The following is a 27,051-nucleotide window of genomic DNA, read 5'->3' as shown; positions in this document are numbered from 1 at the left end:
GCTGGCTTAAAATTCCACATTCAAAAAACTAAAATCATGGCATCTGGTCCCATCACTTCATGGAAAATAGATGGAGAAACAATGGAAACAGTGACAGCCTTTATTTTCTTGGGCTTCAAAATCACATCTCTCAGCCTTCATAGAACTGAAGTGATTTATGGTCTTGCTCTGGATTAGGCTTTGGCTTATGGAAATGTTGTGACTGGTTTGATCTTCTATCTAGAACACTAAAATTTCTCCATATTAGCTATAAGGTTATTTCACTTTTGTATCACTTGTGTGTTCACTGGAGTAGCACTTTTCATTTCCTTCAAGAACTTTCCCTTTGCATTAACTATGTGGCTAACTTTGGCACAAGAGACCTACCTTTCAGCCTATCTTGGCTTTTGACATGCCTTCCTTACTAAGGGTAATCATTTCTAGCTTTTGATTTAAAGTGAGAGATGTGTGATTCTTTCTTTTACTTGAACATTTAGAGGCCCTTGTAAGGTTATAATTGATCTAATTTCAATATTGTTGCATTTCAGGGAATAGAGAGGCTGGAGGAGAGGGGGAGAGTTGGGGAACAGGCTGTTGGTGGAGCAATCAGGGTGCATATATATATATATATATATATATATATATATATATAAAGTATATATATAATATATATAAGTATATTAATATATATATATATTAAGTTTGTTACATTATGGGTGCTGTCTGTGGTACCTCAAGACAATTACAATAGTATTGTCAAAGATCATTAATCGGAGACCACCATAACAATTACAGTAATAATCAAATAGTTTGGAATATTGTAACAAACTGTAACACAGAGACACAAAGTGGGCAAGGCTGTTGGGTAGAAATGGAGTATTTCCTGCCGCATTAATAAACAAGAATGTCACAGTCATCAACGATTCCAGCTCTCCAGGGCAAACAGGAAGAATACCACCCATGGAACAATACCTGTGATCTGTGCTAAAAAATTGGCCCCAGATAGTTGAGATGCACATGAAGTGAATGATTGCAGTGAGCCCAGACTCTTGCATCTTCCCATATACAGAAAAGTGCTAAATTTCTTGAGATATCTGGTTTTCCTTAGTTAACAACAACCGTTTACTGTTCAGATTACCTTCCCCTTGTTGCAAACTTCTATTTAACCTGGCTCCTCCCCCTCACCTACTGCCTCCTTGGAGCAGCTCTCTTAGGGTGACTTGAAACTTGAGATGCTGTCTCCTAGGCTTGAAGTCCTAAAAATTCCCACTGAATAAAACATAACTCTTAACTTTTAGGTTGTGACTATCTTTTTTTAAGTCAACACAGAGTTGCCACAAACCTTCAATTAGTAAAAAATGAAACATGTGCAAAGTGCAAGAAAATGAAGTATGTTTGTATGTACATCTCATAGTCTATTTAGAATTAATATTTTTCACCACTTCAAGTGAAACAGAAAAAACTTAGCCACCATTAGGGTGCTTTACCTGCTCTCCTCTATATTTTAAGCATCTCATGTGTTACATCTACATACACTGAAAACCTCATTTGACAATGCTATCATCTTTGTTTTCAACCATCGAACACACGTTAAAAATTCAAAGGGAGAATAGTCTGTTGTATTTATATAGATATTTATCATTTCTATTACCCTTCCTCATTCCTGATGTTTTAAGTGTCCTGGCATCATTTCCTTTCTACCAGGGCAGCCTCCTTTAACAATGCAAAAGAGCAGGTCTGTTGGCAATAAATTCTTAGTTTTCTTTCACCTGAGTGTTTCTTATAACATCTTCATTCCTGAATGACTTTTTCAATGGCTCTAGAACTGTGGGTTAACAGTTCTTTTCTTTCAGCATGTTAAAAAATGTTGTTTCAACTATTTCTGACCTCTTTGGTTTCTAATGAGAAAGCTACAATCATTTGATACATTCTTCACTTGTAAGTAAAGCATCATTTCTCCTGGTAGCTCTTAAGATTTTTTCTTGGTGTTTATTTTTCACTGGTTTGATTATGATGTATCTGGGCACGAGTTCCTTTGTGTTTTATTCTGTTTGGATTATACCTTGTTTTGGGGTTCGTGAATATGTGGATCTATTCAGTTCAGTTCAGTTCAGTTCATTCGCTCAGTTGTGTCTGACTCTTTGCGACCCCATGAATCGCAGCACGCCAGGCCTCCCTGTCAATCACCAACTCCCAGAGTTCACCCAGACTCATGTCCATTGAGTCAGTGATGCCATCCAGCCATCTCATCCTCTGTCGTCCCCTTCTCCTCCTGCCCTCAATCCCTCCCAGTATCAGAGTCTTTTCCAATGAGTCAACTCTTCGCATGAGGTGGCCAAAGTACTGGAGTTTCAGCTTTAGCATCATTCCTTCCAAAGAAATCCCAGGGCTGATCTCCTTCAGAATGGACTGGTTGGATCTCCTTGCAGTCCAAGGGACTCTCAAGAGTCTTCTCCAACACCACAGTTCAAAGGCATCAATTCGTCGGTGCTCAGCCTTCTTTACGGTCCAACTCTCACATCCATACATGACCACAGGAAAAACCATAGCCTTGACTAGATGAACCTTTGTTGGCAAAGTAATGTCTCTGCTTTTCAATATGCTATCTAGGTTGGTCATAACTTTCCTTCCAAGGAGTAAGTGTCTTTTAATTTCATGGCTGCAGTCACCATCTGTAGTGATTTTGGAGCCCAGAAAAATAAAGTCTGACAGTGTTTCCACTGTTTATCCATCTATTTGCCATGAAGTGATGGGACCAGACGCCATGATTTTCGTTTTCTGAATGTTGAGCTTTAAGCCAACTTTTTCACTCTCCTCTTTCACTTTCATCAAGAGGCTTTTGAGTTCCTCTTCACTTTCTGCCATAAGGGTGGTGTCATCTGCATAGCTGAGGTTATTGATATTTCTCCCGGCAATCTTGATTCCAGCTTGTGTTTCTTCCAGTCCAGCGTTTCTCATGATGTACTCTGCATATAAGTTAAATAAGCAGGGTGACAATATCTTTGATTAAATTGAGATGCTTTAAGCCATTGTTTCTTCAAACACTTCTTCTGAATTACACTTTTTCTCCTATCCTTTTGGGACTCTAGTGACCTAAGTGTTAGACTTCTGCTGTTATTCTAGAGGTGCCTGAAGCTCTGTTAATTTTTCTTCCAATTTCTCTCCATTGTTCAGACTGGATAATTTCTACCAAACTACCTTCAATATCACTGATCATTTTCCCTCTCATTTCCAGTTCTGTTAGATTTGGATTATTGTTATTTTTTTCAGTTCTAAGATTTCCATTTGGTTCTTTTATATCTCTTATTTCTTTGCTGATATAGTCTATCTTTCTATTTGTTTCAGAAGTGTTTCCCCTTACTTGTTGGAGCATTTTTACAATAGCTTGCTTAAAGTCTTTGTCAGATAATATGAGTTTGCTAGGTTTTATCTTAGCATTGGCATCTATTCACTATCTTTTCTCATGTGAGTTGAGATTTCCTAGTTCTTCACAGGTAAAGTAATTTTGGATGGTGTTATAGACATTTTGAATACTATGTTTACAAATTCTGATTCTTTTAAAAATCCCGTGGAGAATATGTATGTTATTGTTTTGATAGGCAATTGATTCAGAGGGGCTTTTTCCTAAAGCTCTGATGGGGTTGTGGTTTTAATGTTAGTTTTATTTTCAAAGCCATTAAGTTGATGTTCAAATTTGTGTGCCATGCAGCAGCTAATCTGAGACATGGACAGCAGTCTATTTTGTACTTTGGTTTGTTGCTGTTCAGTTTCTAAGTCATGTCCAACTCTTTGCAACCCCATGGACTATAGGATGCCAGGCCTCCATATCCTTCACTATCTCCAGGAGTTTGCTCAAACTCATGTCCATTGAATTGGTGATGCCATCCAACCATTTCATCCTCTGTCTCCCCCTTCTCTTCCTGCCCTCAATCTTTCCCAGCATCAGGGTCCTTCCCAGTGAGCCAGTTCTTCACATCAGGTGGCCAAAGTATTGGAGCTTCAGCTTTAGCATCAGTACTTCCATTGAATATTCAGGGTTGATTTCCTTTAGGATTGACTGGTTTGATCTCCTTGCAGTCCAAGGGACTCTCAAGAGTCTTCTCCAATACCACAGTCTGAAAACATCAATTCTTTGGCACTCAGCTTTCTTTAAGGTCCAACTCTCCTATCTGTACATGACTACTGGAAAAACCATAGCTTTGACTATACAGACCTTTGTTGGCAAAGTGATGTCTCTGCTTTTTAATATGCTGTCTAGGTTTGTCATCTGGTTCCATTGCCGCTAAGCTGCTAAGTCACTTCAGTCGTGTCCGACTCTGTGTGACCCCATAGATGGCAGCCCACCAGGCTCCTCTGTCCCTGGAATTCTCCAGGCAAGAATACTAGAGTGGGTTTCCATTTCCTTCTCCAATGCATGCATGCATGCATGCTAAGTCACTTCAGTCGTGTCTAACTCTGTGCAACCTTATGGACAGCAGCCCACCAGGCTCCTCTGTCCACAGGATCCTCTAGGCAAGAATACTGGAATGGGTTGCCATTTCCTTCTCCTGGTCCCATTACTTCATGGCAAATAGATGGGGAAAGAGTGGAAACAGTGATAGACTTTATTTTTTGGGGCTCCAAAATCACTGCAGATGGTGACTGCAGCCATGAAATGAAAAGATGCTTGCTCCTTGGGAGAAAAGTTATGACCAAACTAGAAAGCTTATTAAAAAGCAGAGACATTTCTTTGCCAACAAAGGTCTTTCTAGTCAAAGCTATGGTTTTTTCTAGTAGTCATGTCTGGATGTGAGAGTTGGACTATAAAGAAAGCTGAGCACCGAAGAACTGATGTTTTTGAACTGTGGTATTGGAGAAAACTCTGGAGAGTCCCTTGGACAGCTAGGAGATCCAACCAGTCCATTCTAAAGGAAATCAGTCCTGAATATTCATTGGAAGGACTGATACTGAAGCTGAAACTCCAATACTTTGGCCACCTGAGTCATTTGAGAAGACCCTGATGCTGGGAAAGATTGAAAGCAGGAGGAGAAGGGGATGACAGAGGATGAGATGGTTGGATGGCATCACCAGCTTGATGGACATGAATTTGAGTAAACTCCAGGAGTTGGTGATGGACAGGGAGGCCTGGCGTGCTGCAGTCCATGAGGTTGCAAAGAGGTTGCAAAGACATGACTGAGCGACTGAACTGAACTGAAGTAGGTTTGTCATAGCTTTTCTTCCGAGGAGCAAGCATCTTTTAATTTCATGGCTGCATTCAATCTGCAGTGGTTTTGGGGCCCCCCAAAATAAAACCTGCCACTGTTTCCATTTTTCCCCCATCTATTTGCCATGAAGTGATGGGACCAGATGCCATGATCTTAGTTTTTTGAATGCTATTTTAGGTTTTTCACTCCTCTTGCACCTTCAAGATGCTCTTTAATTCCTCTTTGTTTTCTGCCATTAGAGTGGTATCATCTGCTTATTTGAGGTTCTTGATATTTCTCATGGCAATCTTGATTCCAGCTTGTGCTTCATCCAGCCCGGCATTTTGCATGATGTACTCTGTATGTAAGTTAAATAACCAGGGTGACAATATACAGCCTTGATGTACTCTTTTCCGACTTTGAACCAGTCCATTGTTCCATGTCCATTTTTTAATAGAAAATGAGTTTTTATTTAATATTTTAAAAATAATACATTTGTGGCAAGTGTAAATAAAGTTCTAACATAATAATAAATTGATAATTTGAACCAAGAAAATAATAGGGCCACAAATGCAATTCCAAATGCAAAGCAGTTATCCTATGTTTAAGGATAGTTTATATTAATGTATATTTTTGTTTTTAAGAAAAAGATGATTACAAAAAAAGATGTATAATTGGGTATATAGCCATTTAGGTATACCTAAGTTCTATTGGTCAAAAATATATTCTTTTAGAAAATCCATTTTAAACATCATATACTTTTTTCAGTGATTTTCTCCAGCTCTTTGATGGACTGAACTCAGGAACTGGTTTGGCCATACTTGAATTATACTGATATATACAATACAGGCCTCCAAGGGGCAGTCCAGCTCTAACTTGTGAAATAGGCCCAGTTCAGAATGTTGAACAAACAGTAGTACTAATCATCAAAAGTTACCAACTTTAGGTATGTTTGTTTTGGGTTTCTGTGGTTTAGGCACATCCAAAATTTCTTCATAGTCCGCACTTATTCTTTTTGCCCCAGTGACCAACTGTGACCATTTGATCTGAATTTTAGGACAATCTTTCTTCAAATGTTCCACAGAGCCACATAGTCTGCAGCCACCACCATCGGCATAGAGTCCTTTGGGATTATCAGGACAAGATCTGGACAGATGTCCCATTTCCCCACAAACAAAACATTTTGCAAAAGGAAGTTCACCAAGAGCTGGGTCTAGTTTAACCTTGCACTTGTGGATCCACACCAGTAACATATTCCAGTGCCCATTTCTTGATTCTCAAGGGCAGCAGGGCAATCTGCAATCCCATGGCCAGCTGTCTACAATGGAAACATATTGCATTTTTCTTTGCTGCTTGTCTTTTTAATCGTCTTCCTTCCCAGCAACTGTCTTTCTTTAAGGCAACTACAATTTTTACCCTTGCTTCCAGACTGTTGCTATCATCTCACCATGTGAACCGTCTGTGAGTTTTGTCTTAGATATTCCATTAATCCATTCACATCTTCATTTAAATACTCCTTTTTCTTTTTATTCTTTTTGTGTTTTGCTTGGGATGCATAATTTTTAAGGCACAAGGCTTGGCTTCAAGTTGTTTACTCTTTGGAAGGTTTTGGCTTTGTCCCTCAAAGGACCCCTTCTTCATGTTCTCCCATAATGTTGTAGAGAAGAGTCTTTTGTTCTGTGTGGTAATAACTCATGCCCATCTGGCAGGGCTTCATCAGAGGTTTATCAATCACACAAGAATCCTCCAGAGCAGCAGAGTTACCAGGCCAGAGAAACACGTGCCCCTGTGGTGGTGGCACCTCCATGTCCAGTTCTAACTGTTGCTTCTTGACCTGCATACAGATTTCTTAGGAGGCAGGTAAAGTGGCCTGATATTCCCATCTCTTTAAGAACTTTCCACAGTTTGTTGTGATCCACATAGTCAAAGGCTTTTGCATAGTCAATGAAGCTAATGTTTTTCTGGAACTCTCTTGCTTTTTCTATGATCCAATGGATGTTGGCAATTTGATCTCTGGCTCCTTTGCCTTTTCTAAATCCAGCTTGTACATCTGGAAGTTCAAAACCTATGATGTACTCTTTAGGGTCAGATCCCAACCTGTGCAGCTTGGGCATTAGCCCAGGAGTTAATAAAAAACTTTATGAGGTAGCTTTCCTGACCTCCTCTCTCCTGGGGCTCCCTTTTTTGGTCTTCAAGCCAGAAAGCTAGGGCTTTGCTTACCCAACTTTCCCAGTTCTGCTATGCACTTCCCATGACTATGCCTGAATCTAGGGCTAAACGATGGGAGGACAAAAGAGAAAGAAAAGTGCCATGTTCATCCTGCCTTCAGTTTGGCAATAATGCATCTGTTCAGAGAAAAAGGCTCCCCTACCTCAGAGTTTTAGGTTCTTGCAGGGTCCATGAAATGCTGTTGTGGAATTGCTTGTGAGCTGGAGTATAAAAGCACAGGAAAGATGTTTTTAAATGTAGTTTCCTACTCTCTCTAGGAGACCGCTCACTTGCTCCTTGAGCCAGAATCAGCAGATGTCTCCCGAAGCTCTCTGTGTCACTGTTGATGTCCCTTTTAGTTTTCAGGCTGCCCTGAGTTTAGACGGGGAACACAAGTGGAGGAAAAATGGTAAGCTCACTGACAATTAGGTGGTACTTCAAATTATGATTTTCTTCTCCAATCTGCCTGTTATTACTTAGTTTTCAAAGTAGCTACTCCCTGCATCCTGTTTGATTTTAAGCTGCAGTCAGTGGGAGAGACAGAATGGAGTATACTTACATGATCCTACAACCTAAATGTTGGTGTTTATATTTTTGTAGTTTTATTCTTTTTAAAAATCAATAATGTTTGTTTTCATTACATTAACATTGCATGTTTTCATTACATGGAAACTTTCAAGTTGTGGGAAGTGATAATGGTGATTCTGATAGAAATGTAAAATTTCATTACAGAATATTTTCATTTTAATAAACGAGTTTTTATTAGAAAAATTGTAAGCAAGACTACTCCAGTAACCTGCTTGCTGTGCCCCACATATGTATCCACACTCTAACCACTGAGTCAAGTTTTCAATGTTTCTTCCATTTTAGCAGACCCTTCTGTTCGTTTTGAAGATCAGCTGCAGTGTTGCCTCCTAGAAGAAGCCTTCAGAAATGCAGTAGACAGGGGGCTAGGTCCAATGCATTTGGAGGTGGCCACAAGAGGAGCTGAGTAAAGAAAGGGTCCTCTGAGCAGCTGGGGTTATAGAGACAGACTTGGGAAGGGCTGGTAGGCTGGGACAGGAGAAGCTGTTGGCAGGTGGGTATGTGGGCCCTGAGCCTGAGTTTCCCCCCAAACACAGTGCAGATGATAAGCCCACATAAGCATGGAGAGGTTGTGAGTGACCGTGCCCAGCGCAGCACTGGAACTTGATCAGAACCATCTCTGATTACACCCCATGGAATGGCTGGACCTCCTCTAAAGTCCTTCTCATGGACTGTGAAGTCCCACCAACTGGGCTCCAAGCTCACCTCTCCAACCTCGCCCAAATCCTTTCTTTGCATACACTACACTTATTCCTACCTCAGGGCTCTGTGCTTCCCTCACTGGGAACACCCTTCCCCCAGGTCTTCACCTGGCTGATTCCCTCTTATCCCTTATCAAAGCCTTCTCTGACCACAGGTTCACATGGTATTCACTGCCCAGTCATTCTCCACACTGGTTCTGTGCTTAGTCATTCACTCGTGTCCGACTCTTTGAGATCCCATGGACTGTAGCCCACCAGGCTCCTCTGTCTTTTGTATTTTTCAGGGAAGAATACTGGAGTTGGTTGCCATTTCCTCATTTCATATTCCTGTGGCATGAAGTTGTATCTTATTTACTTGCTTGGCCCCTGTTCTCCCCATGTGACCATGAGTTCTTGAGGGTATGGCTTTGCCAGCCCTACTCAAGGCTGTACCACCGACATCTGGAACAGGGCTCACCTAACACTTGCTGAAGGGCTAAATAAAGGAATGAATGAATGAACAAACAACAGCCACGAGGAGGTGACTGGTGCAACAGCAGACAGAGGAGGGCAGAGAAAGTGCTCAGGGGTGCCTGGCCAGTGGCCAAGGCTACCAGTGGTGACCGTACTGCCCCGTGGGGCTGGCCTGCCAGGCGACAGCTGCCAGGGAGTAGAGTGGTTCGTTCTGTGAGGGGAAACAAGGGTCTTATTTACCACAGACAATGAATTTCAAGACTGTGTGAAAAACACATTTGTCACTGAGATGTGTGAATCGAGGACACAGGAATGAAAGCGCTAGCTGTTCTTCAGCTGAGTCTTCCCCCAACCCCCGCCAGCCAGCTGAGAGGCACAGCCCTGCCTGTCCTGGCCTGGGCCCCGCCTGGGATCTGTGGAAGCAACCATCCGGGGAGGCTCCCCACCCTCCTGTGATCGACCAGAGTCAGCAGTGCCCAGGTTTTTCTCCTGCTGAGCCTCCTGATGGCTCTCCTGGCCCCAGGCCTCAGCCGAGCCACTGTCTGTGCTTCAGCCAAGGGCTGCACTGGCAGCCGCTCACGTCCCTCTCTTGTTCTCCTCATCATCAGGCCTGAGTCCCGAGTGTGGTGGGAGCTGTGGAAGCGGCCCTGAGGTGGCCCCCTGCTCTCGGCCCCTCCTCCCCACAGGTTGTGAGGTGTGTCTCTCTCTCTAGTGAGTGGGTGGGGTTGGGACGACCCTTTTGTGGGCCCTGCCCAGTTAGAGCCTGGAGGGCAGGGGCTCTTGTAAGCACTATAGAGCTGTTTCAAATCGGGGCCCTTGAGTCCCAGAGAATTGGTACTTAGTTGCTCAGCTGTGTCCAACTCTCTGTGACCCCAAGGACCATAGCCCACCAGGCTCCTCTGTCCATGGGATTCTCCAGGCAAGAATACTAGAGTGGGTTGCCAGGCCCTCCTCCAGGGCATCTTCCCAACCCAGGGATGAAACCCAGGTCTCCCACATTGCAGGCAGATTTTTTTACCATCTGAGCTATCTGAGCCCCAGAGAGTTGGAGACAGACCAAGCTGGAAGCCACGGCCCCGGGTCCAGGTTCAGGGGCCACATGGTGAGACCCAGGCCATGGCTCCCCATTCCAGGCATCCTGGAGCCCAGGAGTGGGATCCCCACCACCAGAACCTCCTTAGGGAGGGAGGACCCCATCGGCAACAGAGGAGGAAACCACTCTCAGTTTAAGTTTGTGGCTTCCTCATCATCCGGCCTGAGTCTCGAATGTGATGACAGAGCCTGGGACTTTCAGCTTCCACAGCTGAGCCCTGAAGGCAGGCCTCAGGTGAATCTGGAAGGTGTGAGCATTTATGAGGTCCCAGGCCTGGTGCCTGCTCACCTGGAGGCGGCAGGGCAGGAGGAACCTCACATGCAGACACTGTAGACTGGAAGGAAGGGGACATCAACATGGACCATGGTCCCCACCTCCTGTGGCCTTGGAACCCAACATAACCCTGGCGATGACAACACCCCAGCAAATCCTGAGCCAGCCTTCTGGGCTGACGGATTTGCTTTCATCAAAGCTGACAACATTGGGACTGCCTAGGCCAGTGTGCATGGCAACCACTGCCCTGCCTCCCTGCTGAGGGTCAGCCCCCACTGCCTGCATACCCTCAGGGATGCTGCCCATCTGTCTTTGGAGTCTGAGGCAAAAATAGCTAATCGCATCTCCACGTTCTGCATGAGTCACCCACACCTCTTCACAAACGCCTCTCAGGCATTTTCCAAGACAGCAAACAGTCAGCAAAAATAAAAGCTTTATTTTTTATCCCTGTGGCTTCTGGGATTTGTTTCAGTATCTGGGGAGGCAAGCCTGGGAGGCTTGGTGATGAGCTCCGTGGGCTACATGGAGCAGAGAGGGGGTCTTCCTCACTGCCTGGTAGTGGAACAGCCTCCTCACCTGTATGAGCCTCAGTTCCCACATCTATAAAGTGGGCTCATAATAGCCCCCCTTGGTGGATCTACTGGGGTCAGAAGTAGAGTCACTGCTCTGTTGGCATGGTGCTGCTCACTCTGTGATGAGAGGCACTCAGGCTCCTGGCCAGGAGGTTGCACCGGCTTGCTTCTGTGCCTCCTTCAGGCAGGAACTGCCCGGGCTGCCTAGCCTTCCACTGCCACTTGGGTTATCCGGCCTTTCTCTGAGCTCAGGCCTCTCTGAGCTAGCCAAGTGCACCTTAAGCTGTCTTGATCAGGGCCCAGGAATCACGAGGTGGTTGAGGAAGTGGGGGCATGGAGGTGTAGGGATCCCCAGCAGTTAGAACAGTCTGGGGTGTGCAAAACTCACAGGCGCTGCTGCCCACTGACTCCCCTCAGACCCTCCTGTCAAGCTTAGCCAGGGACTTCCTGCCCCAGCCTGAAAAGAACTGGGTCCACATTCTCCCTTCTCCAGAATCCCTACCAGGCTCCCCCCACCTCCCGGGAGCTGGAGCCCACCTGGATCTCCTCCCCACTTGTGTGGCCTCTTGCCCTATGGCCCTCCCACCTGCCCACCAACATTCCGTTCCGCCTCTCTGGACCCTCCCTGCCTCCAGGCCTCTGCACTGCTGTACTCTCTTCCTGGATGGCAGAGGCTGAAGTTCAACCTGCTGTCCTCTCCTCCAGGGAGCCTGACTCAATCCCCTCGGCCCTGCTAATGGCCACAGCTCCCTTTCTGGGATCCCATGCCGTTCACACAGTCCTCTGGGCAATTTGTCCCTGGGCGAGGCCTGTGGTCCCTGTGTGGCTCTCTCACCTACTCATTCATGGCCAGGGAGGGCGCAGTTCACTTCTGTCCCTCATATGGATCCAGGCGGGCAGTTGCCAAGTGCATCCACAATGGTCACTCCAGGTAAATCAAGAGGTTGACAAGCAGGGGTCCAGGTGTCCCGCCCCTGTAAATGGTGGATCTGCTGACCTTATTTACACAAGGGTTTTCATGAGAATCAGCATTTCTGCCTTTACTTAAGAGCTCAGAAGAGCCAGCCACATCAAGCCTCCATTTCTTCCTGGCACTTGTCCCTCTACCCAGGGAGGCCACCAGCTTGCTGTCCCCATCATCTGGCTGGCCTGATTAAGCCCTCTGTGGTCACTGGCGTTCGGGTGCCTCAGGGGACCCGGTGTTCTATGAGACCAGAGACCAGACCCTTGCACTGGCTGCACCTCCCTGGGGGTCACACAGACATCGCTCCCTAGGACGTTTGCTCCTAGCTAGAGACATCTGTCAGGGGTCTGGAAAGATAGATAGATAGATAGACACAGTAGTTTATTAGCTTGAACACCAAGCTATCTTACATCTTTTAGGAAGAAAAAACACTAAATTTAAAAACGCACCACCCACTGAATTTGGACACAATTAAAATGTGTTAAGCATTTCCTTGGGGAAGGGACACAACACCTCTACTCAATTAAGAGAAACATTCATATGGTCTAGGTCTTTATTTTTATACCCACATGCCATGGATTCGTAGGAATCAGCCCCAGGAGTTCAGGCTCCTTCCCATTCGTCCTCAAGCAGTGTGCTTCTTTGGGTGGAGCAGGCTGGTGCTTCAGCTGAACCCAAGGCCCTTTTTCTTTGACTTCCTTCTTTTTCTGATCATTTTCCTTCACACATTTCAGGAAGCTATCTTGGCTGTTAGAGTCCTTAATATGCTCAATACGCACATTAATTCTCTTGGCAAGAATCTTGCCCTTAACTTGTTTGCTTACAATGATGCCAACAGCATGCTGAGTAACACTGCAGACTCATCCACTTTTGCCATGGCAACATTTGTGGGGCATTCCTTCTTAAACAGTACCGATTGCCTTGATAGCCACAATATCACCCTTCTGGTAGATGCACATGTATGTGGCCAAAGGAACAACCCCATGTTTTCTAAAAGGTCCAGAGGTCATTCAGCAGGTGTCCCTCCTCTTCCTCTTTGCGTTGCTCATTTTGGCGAATTACTGGAAGATGGTGGTTCCAGCCGAAAGGCAGGAAAGATCTTAATGGACAGAGAAATAATTTCATTTCTCCCTGAATTTGGAAATCTGAAGGAAGTAATTAAAACCCATGGGATGGTCCCAGAGCACTGGGCAGGTGAACGCACTGCAGCCCCCTTCCCCCCGCAGATGGATGGCAGCACTGGAGCAGGAGGGCCCAGGCGACAGCAAGCAGGGCCACTCAGCTGCAAATAGCTCCAGGAAGCAAGAAGCTGCTTTTAAATACCCCTCATTCCTGCTATAAGAGGAAGTTCTCACAGCTGAACTTTAACAAATTCGTTGTTGTCTTTTCTGGGAAGATGAGGGAAGATGAAGTCATCCTTGTTATAATAAAACAAAGAAACATACTGTTTTTCTCTGGCTTCTCTCAGGAGTCGTGAGTAGACAGAGAAAAGGCTCTTGTCAGAGAAGCTGGGAGGATGTGTGAGTGTATCTGAGGCCCAAACCGGCGGCTCCACTGGGCATTCTGGGTCAGTCCTGGCCTGTGCCACAGCCTCTGGACTTGTGGGGCCCTCATCCACGGCCAGCACCATGTAGTATGTGCACAAATGCGACTGTGAATCTTGTTCCCTCTAGGATTGCTGAAAAGCAGTTTGATTGTCACCTGCAGGGGGACATAGAAGGGGTTTTATGGTTGTCACAGAAGGGGAAACTGAGGCTCAGAGAGAGGACCTGACCTGTGTTAGGTCACCTAGTTTGACTGGGTGGGGGACAAGATAGCCCCCACCCCTTCCATGGATTCAAACTAATATTGGGCTTTTATTGACTTCTGAAATGGTCTGGGGTAGCCCACAGCCATGACGGATTCTGACTTGAGAGGTTCTCCATGCAGAGACCCAGGCAGCTTGTGTAAGGAAAGGCCCAGGCCGGATGCAGGGGCTACTGAGGTCACAGGCAGTAGAGGCTGGCCCAGTGCACATGGCCAGCGCTGGGTGTCCATGCAGAGCAGGGCCTCTCCAGCCACTGTCCTAAAAGACATTCAGGGAGGCAGTGGTGTTAGAACTTGAGTCCTGTATGAAGACACCACTTGGGCATGGCCACCTTTGCAAAAGCCAGTGAGCCTCTGCCTCTAAAGCTGAAACCTCTCACACTGGGGGTTCAGTTCAGTTCAGTTCAGTTGCTCAGTTGTGTCCAACTCTTTGAGACCCCATGGACCACAGCACACCAGGCTTCCCTGTCCATCACCAACTCCTGGAGCTTGCTCAAACTCATGTCCACTGAGTTAGTGATGCCATCCAACCATCTCATCCTCTGTCATCCCCTTCCCCTCCTGCCTTCAATTTTTCCCAGCATCAGGGTCTTTTCAAATGAGTCAGTTCTTTGCATCATGTGGCCAAAGTATTGGAGCTTCAGCTTCAGCATCAGTCCTTACAATGAATATTCAGGACTGATTCCATTTAGGATGGACTGGTTGGATCTCCTTGCAGTCCAAGGGACTCTCAAGAGTCTTCTTCAACACCACACCCTGAGGGTAGGGTCATCCTGATCAGATGTGAGCACTGAACATCTGTCCCTGCCCTCAGCATCTGGGGAAGGCTGGTTGTCAATTGGAGGTGCATTCCTGGAAAATGCAGATGCCGAGGTCTGATGCCAGCTTGTGGACAGCCCAGGTGGTTCTGATGCCCAAGCAGCCAAATCCTCCACCTAGAGGAGTCCCAGAGGTGGGGACCCTCCAACTGTCACCCATCCAAGAGCCCTTGGGCAAGGCCCACCCACCTCAGAGCTTCCTAATAAAGTGCATACAGTGCACCACCTCACTTGTGGACAGGAAGACACTGGTGTGAATCAGCTGCCTCGTGCCAAACAAACTCACAGCCCAGATACGGTTACCTCTTCCCTCAAACCTCTGCGTCCAACCATGCTGCTGCTCTTATCCTCCCTGTTTCATTTGAGGCGACCCTGGTTGAGTGACTTGTGCACTGCAGTGTGGGGAGTTGGGGGAGCCAGGCCAGGACATAGTGTGTGACCCAGAACCCAGCTCATGCCACCTCCTCCACTCTGGGCCCTGGGTCACATGTATCAGTGCAAGGAATCGCCAAGGCGGAGTGTGAAGAAGTGAGGGCAGCCACCAGGAGAAGTCTTCACAGGGCTGGGGACACCTAATGCCAGGCATCAGAATGGTGACAAGGGTGAGGCTCCCCTGTGCACACCGGTCCTCTGCACACCTGCTCTGTGCAGCCCCCTGCATCCCTCCAAGAACCAGGCTCAGGGCCTTCAGGACATGAAACCCTTCACTCCAGTGTTTTTTGAATGACACATTCCAGGATCATTTTCATGTTTCCAGGCCTGACGACTCTCTGCACAGCTATTCACTTAGTCATGTTTTTCATATCAATTCACATTTTAAAATTAGTATCATTCTTAATGATAGTATCTATGAACTCATGGGTCTAATGTGCTGGCCATGTGCTTTTTAAAATGTGTTCAAATAAACATGCTGACACGTGTCAGTGACTGAAGAGTGAATAATGTTATGGCGGTCAGTGCTCAGCATTGCTGGAGTGACTCAAGAGTGAATAAATGTATTGCAGTTAGTCCTCGGCATTGCTGGCCCCTGAAGACAACAGCTGGCGCTGAGGTGGATTATAGGTCCTCCAGTCTCGGAGTCTCTTAGGTGAACCAAGCTGCTTCCTTGACATGCCCGAGACCCACAGGGACCTCAGCTGGGCACAACCTCCAGCAGCAGGTGGCCCCTGAGGCAGAGGCCACGCAGGCCATGCCCTCGCCTAGGTACACGTTCCACGTGGGCTCCAGTCCATGGAGGGCCGTCCAGCCATGCTGAGTGCTACTTTCATCTTGGCCCAGGCGGCTGGCTATCAGTCGTGTCATCGGGACAACAAAGTCCAGGCTTTGTGCGGGCTGCCAGGCCAGCCCAGGCACCCCATGTCACACCTCCAAGACTCGCCAGGATAAGGCTGGGAGGAATCACTGCTTGTGCAGATGGGCCCTGCTGCTCAGGGGACAGGCACTTCTGGGACTAACACTTCAGAAAGACTCCGCCACAAAGACACTCCGAAAACATCAGTGCTTTGGCAATGGTAGCTGTCCAGGCCAGGCCCATCTGAGCACCCTCCTGGCCCTCTCTGGTCCTGGAGGTGGGGGCTACACAGAACGGGGGCTTCCAGGGATGACAACTTTGACAGCATGTGGGTGACTGAGATGTGGGGGTGAGACTCAGCGAGAGAAAGGTGTGGCTGGCAGAGGGGCAGGGAGGGGGATGCTAGCCTAAAGGCCACAGAACAATGGGAGCTACTTAACAACGGCCACAGAACAACGGGAGTTTCCATAGAGAACAGTTTCTCTAAGGAAGCAGCCTGCTAACTGGCTCCATTTCTAGCCTCCTCTCAGTCCCAGCAGCCCCAGCAAGGGCCCTCAGGTGAGGGTCTGCAAAGTCCCTCTGGCCAGGCCACAGTGGTTCCAGGACTAAGTGAGGCGAGGGCATTTTGGAAAGTGAGATGAAGCACCTAGATTACTTCTTGTCCACACCAAGACCTGGCTCTGCTACAGCGGCCCAAGGTCACGGGCCTCTGTGGCTTCTGCCTACTCAGCATCTATTCCTCCTTATGGCAACAGAGACCACTCTGTCCTTTCTTGCCTGTGGTATCAAGGGCATGTGGCCCCAGCGGCTACTTGGGGTAGGAACTAGCTTTCCCTACAGTGCTTTGGGATGGGTGTGTGATTTGGGCACAACCACTCAGGGCATGCCACCCCCAGACTTAGGAATAGATCCATGAGTAGGCACTTCACTGGGGTGGGCCACCAGACAATTCTTGGGACAGGAATTTGAATTGTTGGAGCAGAGACTCTGCCTTCTGCTTGGGAAAAGGAAGGACAGGAGGTAAATGTAAGGCTGCCAAGGGCCTTCTTGTAAAAGAAGCCCAAGTGGAGAAAGTAGAGTGAACCAGCAGAGAGCCAGAGACCATGTCCCAGATCTAGCTATGTCTGATGTCCACCCCTAGACTTTTCTTTTTAGTTTAAAAAAATTTATTTTTAATTGAAGGATAATTGCTTTACAATATTGTGTTGGTTTCCACCAAACATCAACATGAATTAGCCATAGGTACACCCCTAGACTTTCTATTTACAGATGCAAAGACATCCTTCTTTTGTGCTTCACCTGCGTCTGCTTGAGCTGAGATTCTGCACATGCAATGGAAAGAATCCTAAGACCCGAGGCTCTGGAGACAGACATGGTTTTGGAGTATACCATCAGCAGCAGGGGGTGGGCTACACCCCATCAGCTATGGGCTGTGGGAACACATAGGCCGGCCAGGGCAGACATGCATTTGGTCCTTAGCTGTGAGTCCCTGGGGAGGTCTCTTTCCCTCTCACATTCTCTTCTACAAAATGGATCTGAGGAGCCCAGCTCACAGGCTGACGTGCCAAGGTGACACCTGCTCTGAAACTCAATGGAAGGAAGGATCAGACATGGGAGGGACATCCTGGGAGTTGGGGAAGGGCTGTGTAGGGAGGCAGCAGGTGTCAAGGCCCAGAGAAGGGAACAAGCCAAGAAGAGCAAGGCCACTGTGGCGAGAGCAAGGTGAGGAGCACCCTCACTGTGGCGCATGGGATGAGCAAGAGATAGGTTTGGTCAAGTGTTGTGGGATGGCCCTGGTAGGTCTCTGCTGGGTGAAGAATGGACAGAGGGAGAGTCATGACTGTAGGATGAGCTGGAATCAGGGGGTGGAGAGAGTGGCTGCATCCTGGGCAGATAGGGAAGGTGATGCCCACAGGCCATGCTGATGTGTAGATGGCAAGGGTATGGCTACTCAGGCTGGCACTTGGCCATCCGGGGGACTTGACTGACATGAGGGAAACTGCAGGAAGATGTGAGAGTGGGGGAAGCCCAGAGTAGAGCAGTGGAGGAAGACAAGGCTGATTATTGGGCCAGCCATATGGACAGAGGAGGAGAGCACAAGGGCACGGCGACCCTCTGTGTGATGCACCAAGGTTTGGAGGACGAGCTCCAGAGCAACAGATGGGTGGCATGAAGGCGGAAGCTGGCATGGATGTACACCTTTGACCATAACAACTGCTCTGAGACCCTGTCCAGGGAGAGGGCAACCATTGACAGTGCCTGCCAAGAACAAGGACATTCACCACATTGCGAAGCGTGCTGAGCCCCTGGCCACAGGCACTGGCTAAGCAAAGGGTCGTCCCTCTCTTCAACAGAATGCCATGCAGTGGTAGGAGGAGCACAGGAGATGGTGAGCACATCTGCAGCTGAGGAGTGAGAAAAGCCAGTTATAATTCAGGCTATGCTTAGAATGAGTGAAGCTTTGCATAAGAAAAATGTACCTTCACACACCCAGAGGGAAAAAAAGAAAGTGAAAGTCACTCAGTCGTGTCCAACTCTTTGCGACCCCATGGACTACACAGTCCATGGAATTTTCGAGGCCAGAATACTGAAGTAGGTAGCAGTTCCCTTCTCCAGGGGATCTTCCCAACCCAGGGATCAAACTCAGATCTCCTGTATTGCAGGTGGATTCTTTATCGACTCAGCCATCAGGGAAGCCCAGAGAAAAAGCCCACCACATTCAATGACCAGAGGGATCATCTTGTCCTTAATAGGCTAAGGAGTGGCTTTGGTTTTTCCTTTACTGCTTTCTGCATTTCTGATACTTTCTGCTTCAATGGCTTGTGTTACTTTTACAAAGAAGCATCAAAGGGTTTCTTCATTTTGGGAAAAAAGAAAGACAAACGGAGAGCAGACAGGTGATGGAGGAGGAGCATGACACCAGCTGTGCCAGGAGGAGGCAGCTTACTGGAACCTACAGCTTTGCGGAAGGCGGCCAATTCCTCTCTCTCCAGGCCCTCATTGATCTGAGGAGGTCATAACACACAGAATGTGGCGCACATTTGAGTTGAATGACAAGCAGGGGTGACTGATTCCAAGTCATTTGTCAAAGCAGAAACCAATGTATGGGATGGCCCAGCCACTGTCTTCAGACACCCGACAGCTGCTCCGTCACCTCTTTTCTGAAACCAGTGCTCCCACCACTGCTCTTTGAGAAGCATTCCAAGACTCAAAATAGTTGGAATGCAAACTGCCATCTGGGGGTTCAGACCGGCATGTGTACAACATTTTAGTTTGTGGAGTCCTTTCATCACCTCTGTGTCCTAGGTCCCGGCCTACACCCTGAGGGGGCTGAGCCCCTACCACATGTTGGCCACTAACAAGCAGCCCAGGACCCAGCTCCTGCCCAGGGGACCAGCAAGTCCACTCCTGCAAGCAGGGCCCCTGGGGCCCTCAACTTCTCTTCCAGTCTTAGTTATTGTTACTAGTCTGTGTTTTAAGTTTTTCATGAAGTATAGCATATATCCTACAATGCACACACATTTGAAGTGTGCAGCTAGGTGAGTCCTCCCAAAGTGAAGACACCTGTGCAACCAGCACCCAGGTGGAGAAAGAGCCTGTGTCCAGCTCCTCAAAGTCTGGCTTGGGCTCCTTTCCACTCATTAACCCTTAATTTCAACTGGAAAGAAAAATGAAGAGGGATCAAGAGGTAGAAAACCATCACTGTTAAGACAAAGCCTGATATGTGCTGTGCCCAGAGGGATACTACTAAATGCAGAGAGCGGAAATGAGGAGGGGCCCCATGTGCCCTACCTGTGCAGCCATGGTGGGCTGCATACCCAGCTTGGGGCTACTCTGCCCCTCATCACTGGTGGTCAAGAGGCCACGGTCTAGGGATGTGTCAAGCCTGTTCAGCCTCAATCCCACCCCAGACCTACATAAAAGAAGCAAGAACATGAACTACATGGATAAATATAGGCCGTTTTTCTTTTTATTTAAATATCTCTAAAATGTAATTGGCTGCGCAAAGCAAAAATAATGTATGTGGGGTTTGTAAATATGGGGAAACACAATGTATGACAATAGTATTGTAATGTGTCCCCCAAAAGATATATTGAATTTCTAGCCCCTAGTATCACTGAATGTAACATTGTTTGAAAATAGGGTCACTGTAGATTTAATTAGTTAAGATGAGGCCATTCTAGATCATAAGGCAGTTCTATTTCCAGTTTTTTAAGTAATCTCCACACTGTTCTCCATAGTGGCTGTACTAGTTTGCATTCCCACCAACAGTGTAAGAGGGTTCCCTTTTCTACACACCCTCTCCAGCATTTATTACTTGTAGACTTTTGGATCACAGCCATTCTGACTGGTGTGAAATGGTACCTCATAGTGGTTTTGATTTGCATTTCTCTGATAATGCTGGGCATATACACTGAGAAAACCAGAAGGGAAAGAGACACGTGTACCCCAATGTTCATCGCAGCACTGTTTATAATAGCCAGGACATGGAAGCAACCTAGATGTCCATCAGCAGATGAATGGATAAGAAAGCTGTGGTACATATACACAATGGAGTATTACTCAGCCATTAAAAAGAATACATTTGAATCAGTTCTAATGAGGTGGATGAAACTGGAGCCTATTATATAGAGTGAAGTAAGCCAGAAAGAAAAACACCAATACAGTATACTAATGCATATATATGGAGTTTAGAAAGATGGTAACAATAACCCTGCGTACGAGACAGCAAAAGAGACACTGATGTATAGAACAGTCTTATGGACTCTGTGCGAGAGGGAGAGGGTGGGAAGATTTGGGAGAATGACATTGAAACATGTATAATATCATGTATGAAACGAGTTGCCAGTCCAGGTTCGATGCACGATACTGAAGGCTTGGGGCTAGTGCACTGGGACGACCCAGAGGGAGGGTGTGGGGAGGTAGGAGGGAGGAGGATTCAGGATGGGGAACACATGTATACCTGTGGCAGATTCATTTTGATATTTGGCAAAACTAATACAATTTTGTAAAGTTTAAAAAAAAAAAAAAAGATGAGGCCATTCTAGAGTAAGGTGGGCCACTAACCTAATATGACTTATGTCCTTAAAAGAAGATGGCCATCTGAAGACACAGACACACTTGAGAGGAAATCATGAGACAATGAAGCTGCAAGCCAAGGAACTGTCAAAGATGTCTGGCAAACCACCAGAAGCTAGGAAGAGGCAAGGAAGGATTTTTCTGTTGGTTGCAGAGAAAGCATGGTCCTGTTAATACCTTGATTTTGGACTTCTACCCTATGAGAGAATAAATTTCTGCTGTTTTAAGCCAACCCAGCTTCTGGTACTTTGTTACACAACTCTAAGCAACAAATACAAGCACAAAGGTTGAGAGACAAGGGAAGATCCTGGCATCGCGTACTCATACTATGTGTGAAGTAGTATAGTATTACTTGAAGGTGCTAAACTAACATTGTGGCAGGAAGAATTCTAAAATGGCCCCCCAGATTCCCAGCCTCTGGTGTACGTGCCTTGTGTAATCCCCTCTCCTTGAGCGTGGGTGAGACCCATGAATATCATCAATGGTACTCCTATGACCAGGTTAAGTTATATGGCAAAGGTGAGGGGAATTTTGCAAATGTAATCAAGCGCCTTAATCAGCTGGGTTCAGTTCAGTCACTCAGTCAGGTCCAAGTCTTTGCAAACCCACAGACTGCAGCACGCCAGGCCTCCCTGTCCATCACCAACTCCTGGAGTTTACTCAGACTCGTGTCCATTAAGTCGGTGATACCATCCAACCATCTCATCCTCTGTCATCCCCTTCTCCTCCCACCTTCAATCTTTCCCAGCATCAGAGTCATTTCCAATGAGTCAGCTCTTCGCATCAGGTGGCCAAAGTACTGGAGTTTCAGCTTCAGCATCAGTCCTTCTAATGAAGACCCAGGACTGATCTCCTTTTGGATGGACTGGTTGGATCTCCTTGAAGTCCAAGGGACTCTCAAGAGTCTTCTCCAACACCAGAGTTCAAAAGCATCACTTCAAAAGCATCAGATGCAAAAGCACCTTCAGTGCTCAGCTTTTTAGTCCAATTCTCACATTCATACACGACTACTGGAAAAACCATAGATTTGACTAGATGGACAAATGTTGGCAAAGTAATGTCTCTGCTTTTTAACATGCTGTCTAGGTTGGTCATAACTTTTCTTCCAAGGAGTAAGCGTCTTTTAATTTCATGGCTGCAGTCACCATCTGCAATGATTCTGGAGCCCAAGAAAATAAAGTCTGTCATTATTTCCATTGTTTCTCCATCTATTTTCTATGAAGTGATGGGACCGGATGCCATGATCTTAGTTTTCTGAATGTTGAGCTTTAAGCCAACTTTTTCACTCTCCTCTTTCATCAAGAGGCTCTTAAGTTCTTCACTTTCTGCCATAAGGGTGGTATCATCTGCATATCTGAAGTTATTGATGTTTCTCCTGGCAATCTTGATTCCAGCTTGTGCTTCATCCAGCCTGGCATTTCTCATGATGTACTCTGCATATAAGGTAAATAATCAGGGTGACAATATAAGCCTGGACCTACTCCATTCCCAATTTGGAACCAGTCTGTTGTTCCATGTCCAGTTCTAACTGTTGCTTCTTGACCTGCACACAGATTTATCGAGAGGTAGATAAGGTGGTCTGGCATTCTCATCTCTTGAAGAATTTTCCAGTTTGTTGTGACCCACATGGTCAAAAGATTTTACATAGTCAATAAAGCAGAATTAGATGTTTTTCTGGGACTCTTGCTTTTTCGATGATCCAATGGATGTTGGCAATTTAATCCCTGGTTGCTCTGCCTTTTCCAAATCCAGCATGAACATCTGGAAGTTCATGGTTCACATATTGTTGAAGTCTGGCTTGGAGAATTTTGAGCATTACTCTGCTAGCGTGTGAGATGAGTGCAATTGTGTGGTAGTTTGAACATTCTTTGGCATTGCCTTTCTTTGGGATTGAAATGAAAACTGACCTTTTCCAGTCCTGTGGCCACTGCTGAGTTTTCCAAATTTGCTGGCATATTGAGTGCAGCACTTTCACAGCATCATCTTTCAGGATTTGAAATAGCTCAACTGGAATTCCATCATCTCCACTAGCTTTGTTCATAATGATGCTTCCTAAGGCCCACTTGACTTTGCATTCCAGGACATCTGGCTCTAGGTGAGTGATCACACCATCTTGGTTATCTGGGTCATGAATATCTTTTTTGTATAGTTCTTCTATGTACTCTTGCCACCTCTTCCTAATATCTTCTGCTTCTGTTAGGTCCATACAATTTCTGTCCTTTGTTGTGCCCATCTTTGCATGAAATGTTCCCTTGGTATCTCTAATTTCCTTGAAGAGAACTCTAGTCTTTCCCATTCTATTTTCCTCTATTTCTTTGCATTGGCCACTTTCTTATCTCTCCTTGCTATTCTTTTGAACTCTGCATTCAAATGGGTATATCTTTCCTTTTCTCCTTTGCCTTTAGCTTCTCTTCTTTTCTCAGCTATTTATAAGGCATTCTCGGACAACTATTTTGCCTTGTTGCATTTGTTTTTCTTGGGGATGGTCTTGATCACTGTCTCCTATACAATGTCATGAACCTCTGTCCATAGTTCTTCAGGCATTCTGCCTATCAGATCTAATCCCTTGAATCTATTTTTTACTTCCACTCCATAATCATAAGGGATTTGATTTAGGTCATAGCTGAATGGCTCAGTGGTTTTTCCCTACTTTCTTCAATTTCAGTCAATTTCCCTACTTTCTTCAATTCATTCTTCAAATTCAGTCTGAATTTAGCAATAAAGAGTTCATGATCTGAGCCACAGTCAGCTCCCAGCCTTGTTTTTTCTGACTGTATAGAGCTTCTCCATCTTCGGCTGCAAAGAATATAATCAATCTGATTTTGGTATTGACCATCTGGTGATGTTTATGTGTAGAGTCTTCTCTTGTGTTGTCGGAAGAGGGTGTTTGTTATGACCATGGGTTCTCTTGGCAAAACTCTGTTAGCCTTTGGCCTGCTTCATTTTGTACTCCAGGGCCAAATTTGCCTGTTACTCCAGGTATCTCTTGACTTCCTACTTTTGCATTCCAGTCCCCTGTAATGAAAAAGACATCTTTTTGGGTGTTAGTTCTAGAAGGTCTTGTAGGTCTTCATAGAACTGTTCAGCTTCTTCAGCATTACTGATTGGGGCATAGACTTGAATTACTGTGATATTGGGTTTGCCTTGGAAACGAACAGAGATCATTCTGTCATTTTTGAGATTGTATCCAAGTACTACATTTTGGACTCTTTTGGTGACTATGATGGTTACTCCATTTCTTCTAAGGAATTCTTGTCCACAGTAGTAGATATAATGGTCATCTGAGTTAAATTCACTCATTCCAGTCCATTTTAGTTCATTGATTTCCTAAATTGTCAACGTTCACTCTTGCCATCTCCTGCTTGACCACTTCCAATTTGCCTTGATTCATGGACCTAACATTTCATGTTCCCACACAATATTGCTCTTTACAGCACTGGACTTTGCTTCCATCACCAGTCACATCCACAGCTGGGTGTTGTTTTTGCTTTGGCTCTATCTCTTCATTCTTTCTGGAGTTATTTCTCCACTGATCTCCTGTAGCATGTTGGGGATCTACCAACCTGGGGAGTTCATGTTTCAGTGTCCTATCTTTCTGCCTTTTCATCCTGGGTGAGCATGACCTAATCAGACAAGCTCTTTAAAAAGAAGGTCTAGAGGTTTGAGAGTCCCACCACAACCTCTTCTTGATGTCCTTGAGAAAGTAAGCCACTATGAGTACTACTGCTGCCAGGAAATAAAATCTGACACCATTTACATGAGCTTGGAAGGGGATCCTAAGCCTCAGATGAAATTCCAACCCCAGGTCTATGATATTCTAAGGAGAGGACCCAGGTAAGCTCTCCCTGGAACATGACTCATGGAAACTCTAAAATAACAAATGTATATTGCTTAATGTTTCCAAAACTGTTTTAATGCTTTAAGTGAAAGTGAAGTCGCTCAGTCGTGTCCGACTCTTTGTGACCCCATGGACGGTAACCTACCAGGCTCCGCGGTCCATGGGATTTTCCAGGCAAGAAGACTGGAGTGGGCTGCCATTTCCTTCTCCAAGGGATCTTCCCAACCCAGGGATCGAACCCAGGTCTCCTGCATTGCAGACAGATGCTTTACTTTCTGAGCCATGAGGGATTTATGTTTCCAAAACTGTTTTAATGCTTTCAGATCAGATCAGATCAGTCACTCAGTCGTGTCCGACTCTTTCCAACCCCATGAATTGCAGCACGTCAGGTCTCCCTGTCCATCACCAACTCCCGGAGTTCACTCAGACTCACGTTCATCGAGTCGGTGATGCCATCCAGCCATCTAATCCTCTCTCGTCCCCTTCTCCTCCTACCCCCAATCCCTCCCAGCATCAGAGTCTTTTCCAATGAGTCAGCTCTTCACATGAGGTGGCCAAAGTACTGGAGTTTCAGCTTTAGCATCATTCCTTCCAAAGAAATCCCAGGACTGATCTCCTTCAGAATGGACTGGTTGGATCTCCTTGCAGTCCAAGGGACTCTCAAGGGTCTTCTCCAACACCACAGTTCAAAAGCATCAATTCTTCGGCACTCAGCCTTCTTCACAGTCCAATTCTCACATTCATACGTGACCACAGGGAAAACCATAGCCTTGACTAGACGGACCTTTGTTGGCAAAGTAATGTCTCTGCTTTTGAATATGCTATCTAGGTTGGTCATAACTTTCCTTCCAAGGAGTAAGCGTCTTTTAATTTCATGGCTGCAGTCACCATCTGTAGTGATTTTGGAGCCCAGAAAAATAAAGTCTGACACTGTTTCCACTGTTTCCCCATCTATTTCCCATGAAATTGTGGGACCAGATGCCATGATCTTCGTTTTCTGAATGTTGAGCTTTAAGCCAACTTTTTCACTCTCCACTTTCACTTTCATCAAGAGGCTTTTGAGTTCCTCTTCACTTTCTGCCATAAGGGTGGTGTCATCTGCATATCTGAGGTTATTGATATTTCTCCCGGCAATCTTGATTCCAGCTTGTGTTTCTTCCAGTCCAGCGTTTCTCATGATGTAGTCTGCATATAAGGTAAATAAGCAGGGTGACGATATACAGCCTTGACGAACTCCTTTTCCTATTTGGAACCAGTCTGTTGTTCCATGTCCAGTTCTAACTGTTGCTTCCTGACCTGCATACAGGTTTCTCAAAAGGCAGATCAGGTGGTCTGGTATTCCCATCTCTTTCAGAATTTTCCACAGTTTATTGTGATCCACACAGTCAAAGGCTTTGGCATAGTCAATAAAGCAGAAATAGATGTTTTGCTGGAACTCTCTTGCTTTTTCCATGATCCAATGGATGTTGGCAATTTGATCTCATGTTCCTCTGCCTTTTCTAAAACCAGCTTGAACAGCAGGAAGTTCACGGTTCACATATTGCTGAAGCCTGGCTTGGAGAATTTTGAGCATTACTTTACTAGCATGTGAGATGAGTGCAATTGTGTGGTAGTTTGAGCATTCTTTGGCATTGCCTTTCTTTGGGATTGGAATGAAAACTGACCTTTTCCAGTCTTGTGGCCACTGCTGAGTTTTCCAAATTTGCTGGCATATTGAGTGCAGCACTTTCACAGCATCATCTTTCAGGATTTGGAATAGCTCAACTGGAATTCCATCACCTCCACTAGTTTTGTTCGTAGTGATGTTTTCTAAGGCCCACTTGATTTCACATTCCAGGATATCTGGCTCTAGGTGAGTGATCACACCATTGTGATTATCTGGGTCGTGAAGATCTTTTTTGTACAGTTCTTCTGTGTATTCTTGCCACCTCTTCTTAATATCTTCTGCTTCTGTTAGGTCCATACCATTTCTGTCCTTTATCGAGCTCATCTTCGCATGAAATATTCCTTTGGTATCTCTGATTTTCTTGAAGAGATCCCTAGTCTTTCCCATTCTATTGTTTTCCTCTATTTCTTTGCATTGATCACTGAAGAAGGCTTTCTTATCTCTTCTTGCTATTCTTTGGAACTCTGCATTCAGATGTTTATATCTTTGCTAAGTCACTTCAGTCGTGTCCGACTCTGTGCAACCCCATAGATGGCAGCCCA

General features: G+C 45.9%; 1 protein-coding gene and 2 pseudogenes across 2 annotated transcripts in view; all 3 read right to left on the bottom strand.

The window, feature by feature from the left end:
• Positions 1-27,051, bottom strand: part of RASGEF1C (RasGEF domain family member 1C) — a 134,498-nt gene that overhangs the window by 66,561 nt on the left and 40,886 nt on the right. The window lies entirely within an intron of this gene.
• Positions 6,032-7,276, bottom strand: LOC109578972 (zinc finger CCHC domain-containing protein 9 pseudogene; annotated as a pseudogene).
• On the bottom strand, positions 12,557-13,768 carry LOC139183881 (large ribosomal subunit protein eL21-like; annotated as a pseudogene).

This window comes from Bos indicus, chromosome 7 (genome assembly GCF_029378745.1).
Source record: "Bos indicus isolate NIAB-ARS_2022 breed Sahiwal x Tharparkar chromosome 7, NIAB-ARS_B.indTharparkar_mat_pri_1.0, whole genome shotgun sequence".
NCBI classification, from domain to species: domain Eukaryota; kingdom Metazoa; phylum Chordata; class Mammalia; order Artiodactyla; family Bovidae; genus Bos; species Bos indicus.
This window is presented reverse-complemented; position numbering and strand designations above follow the sequence as displayed.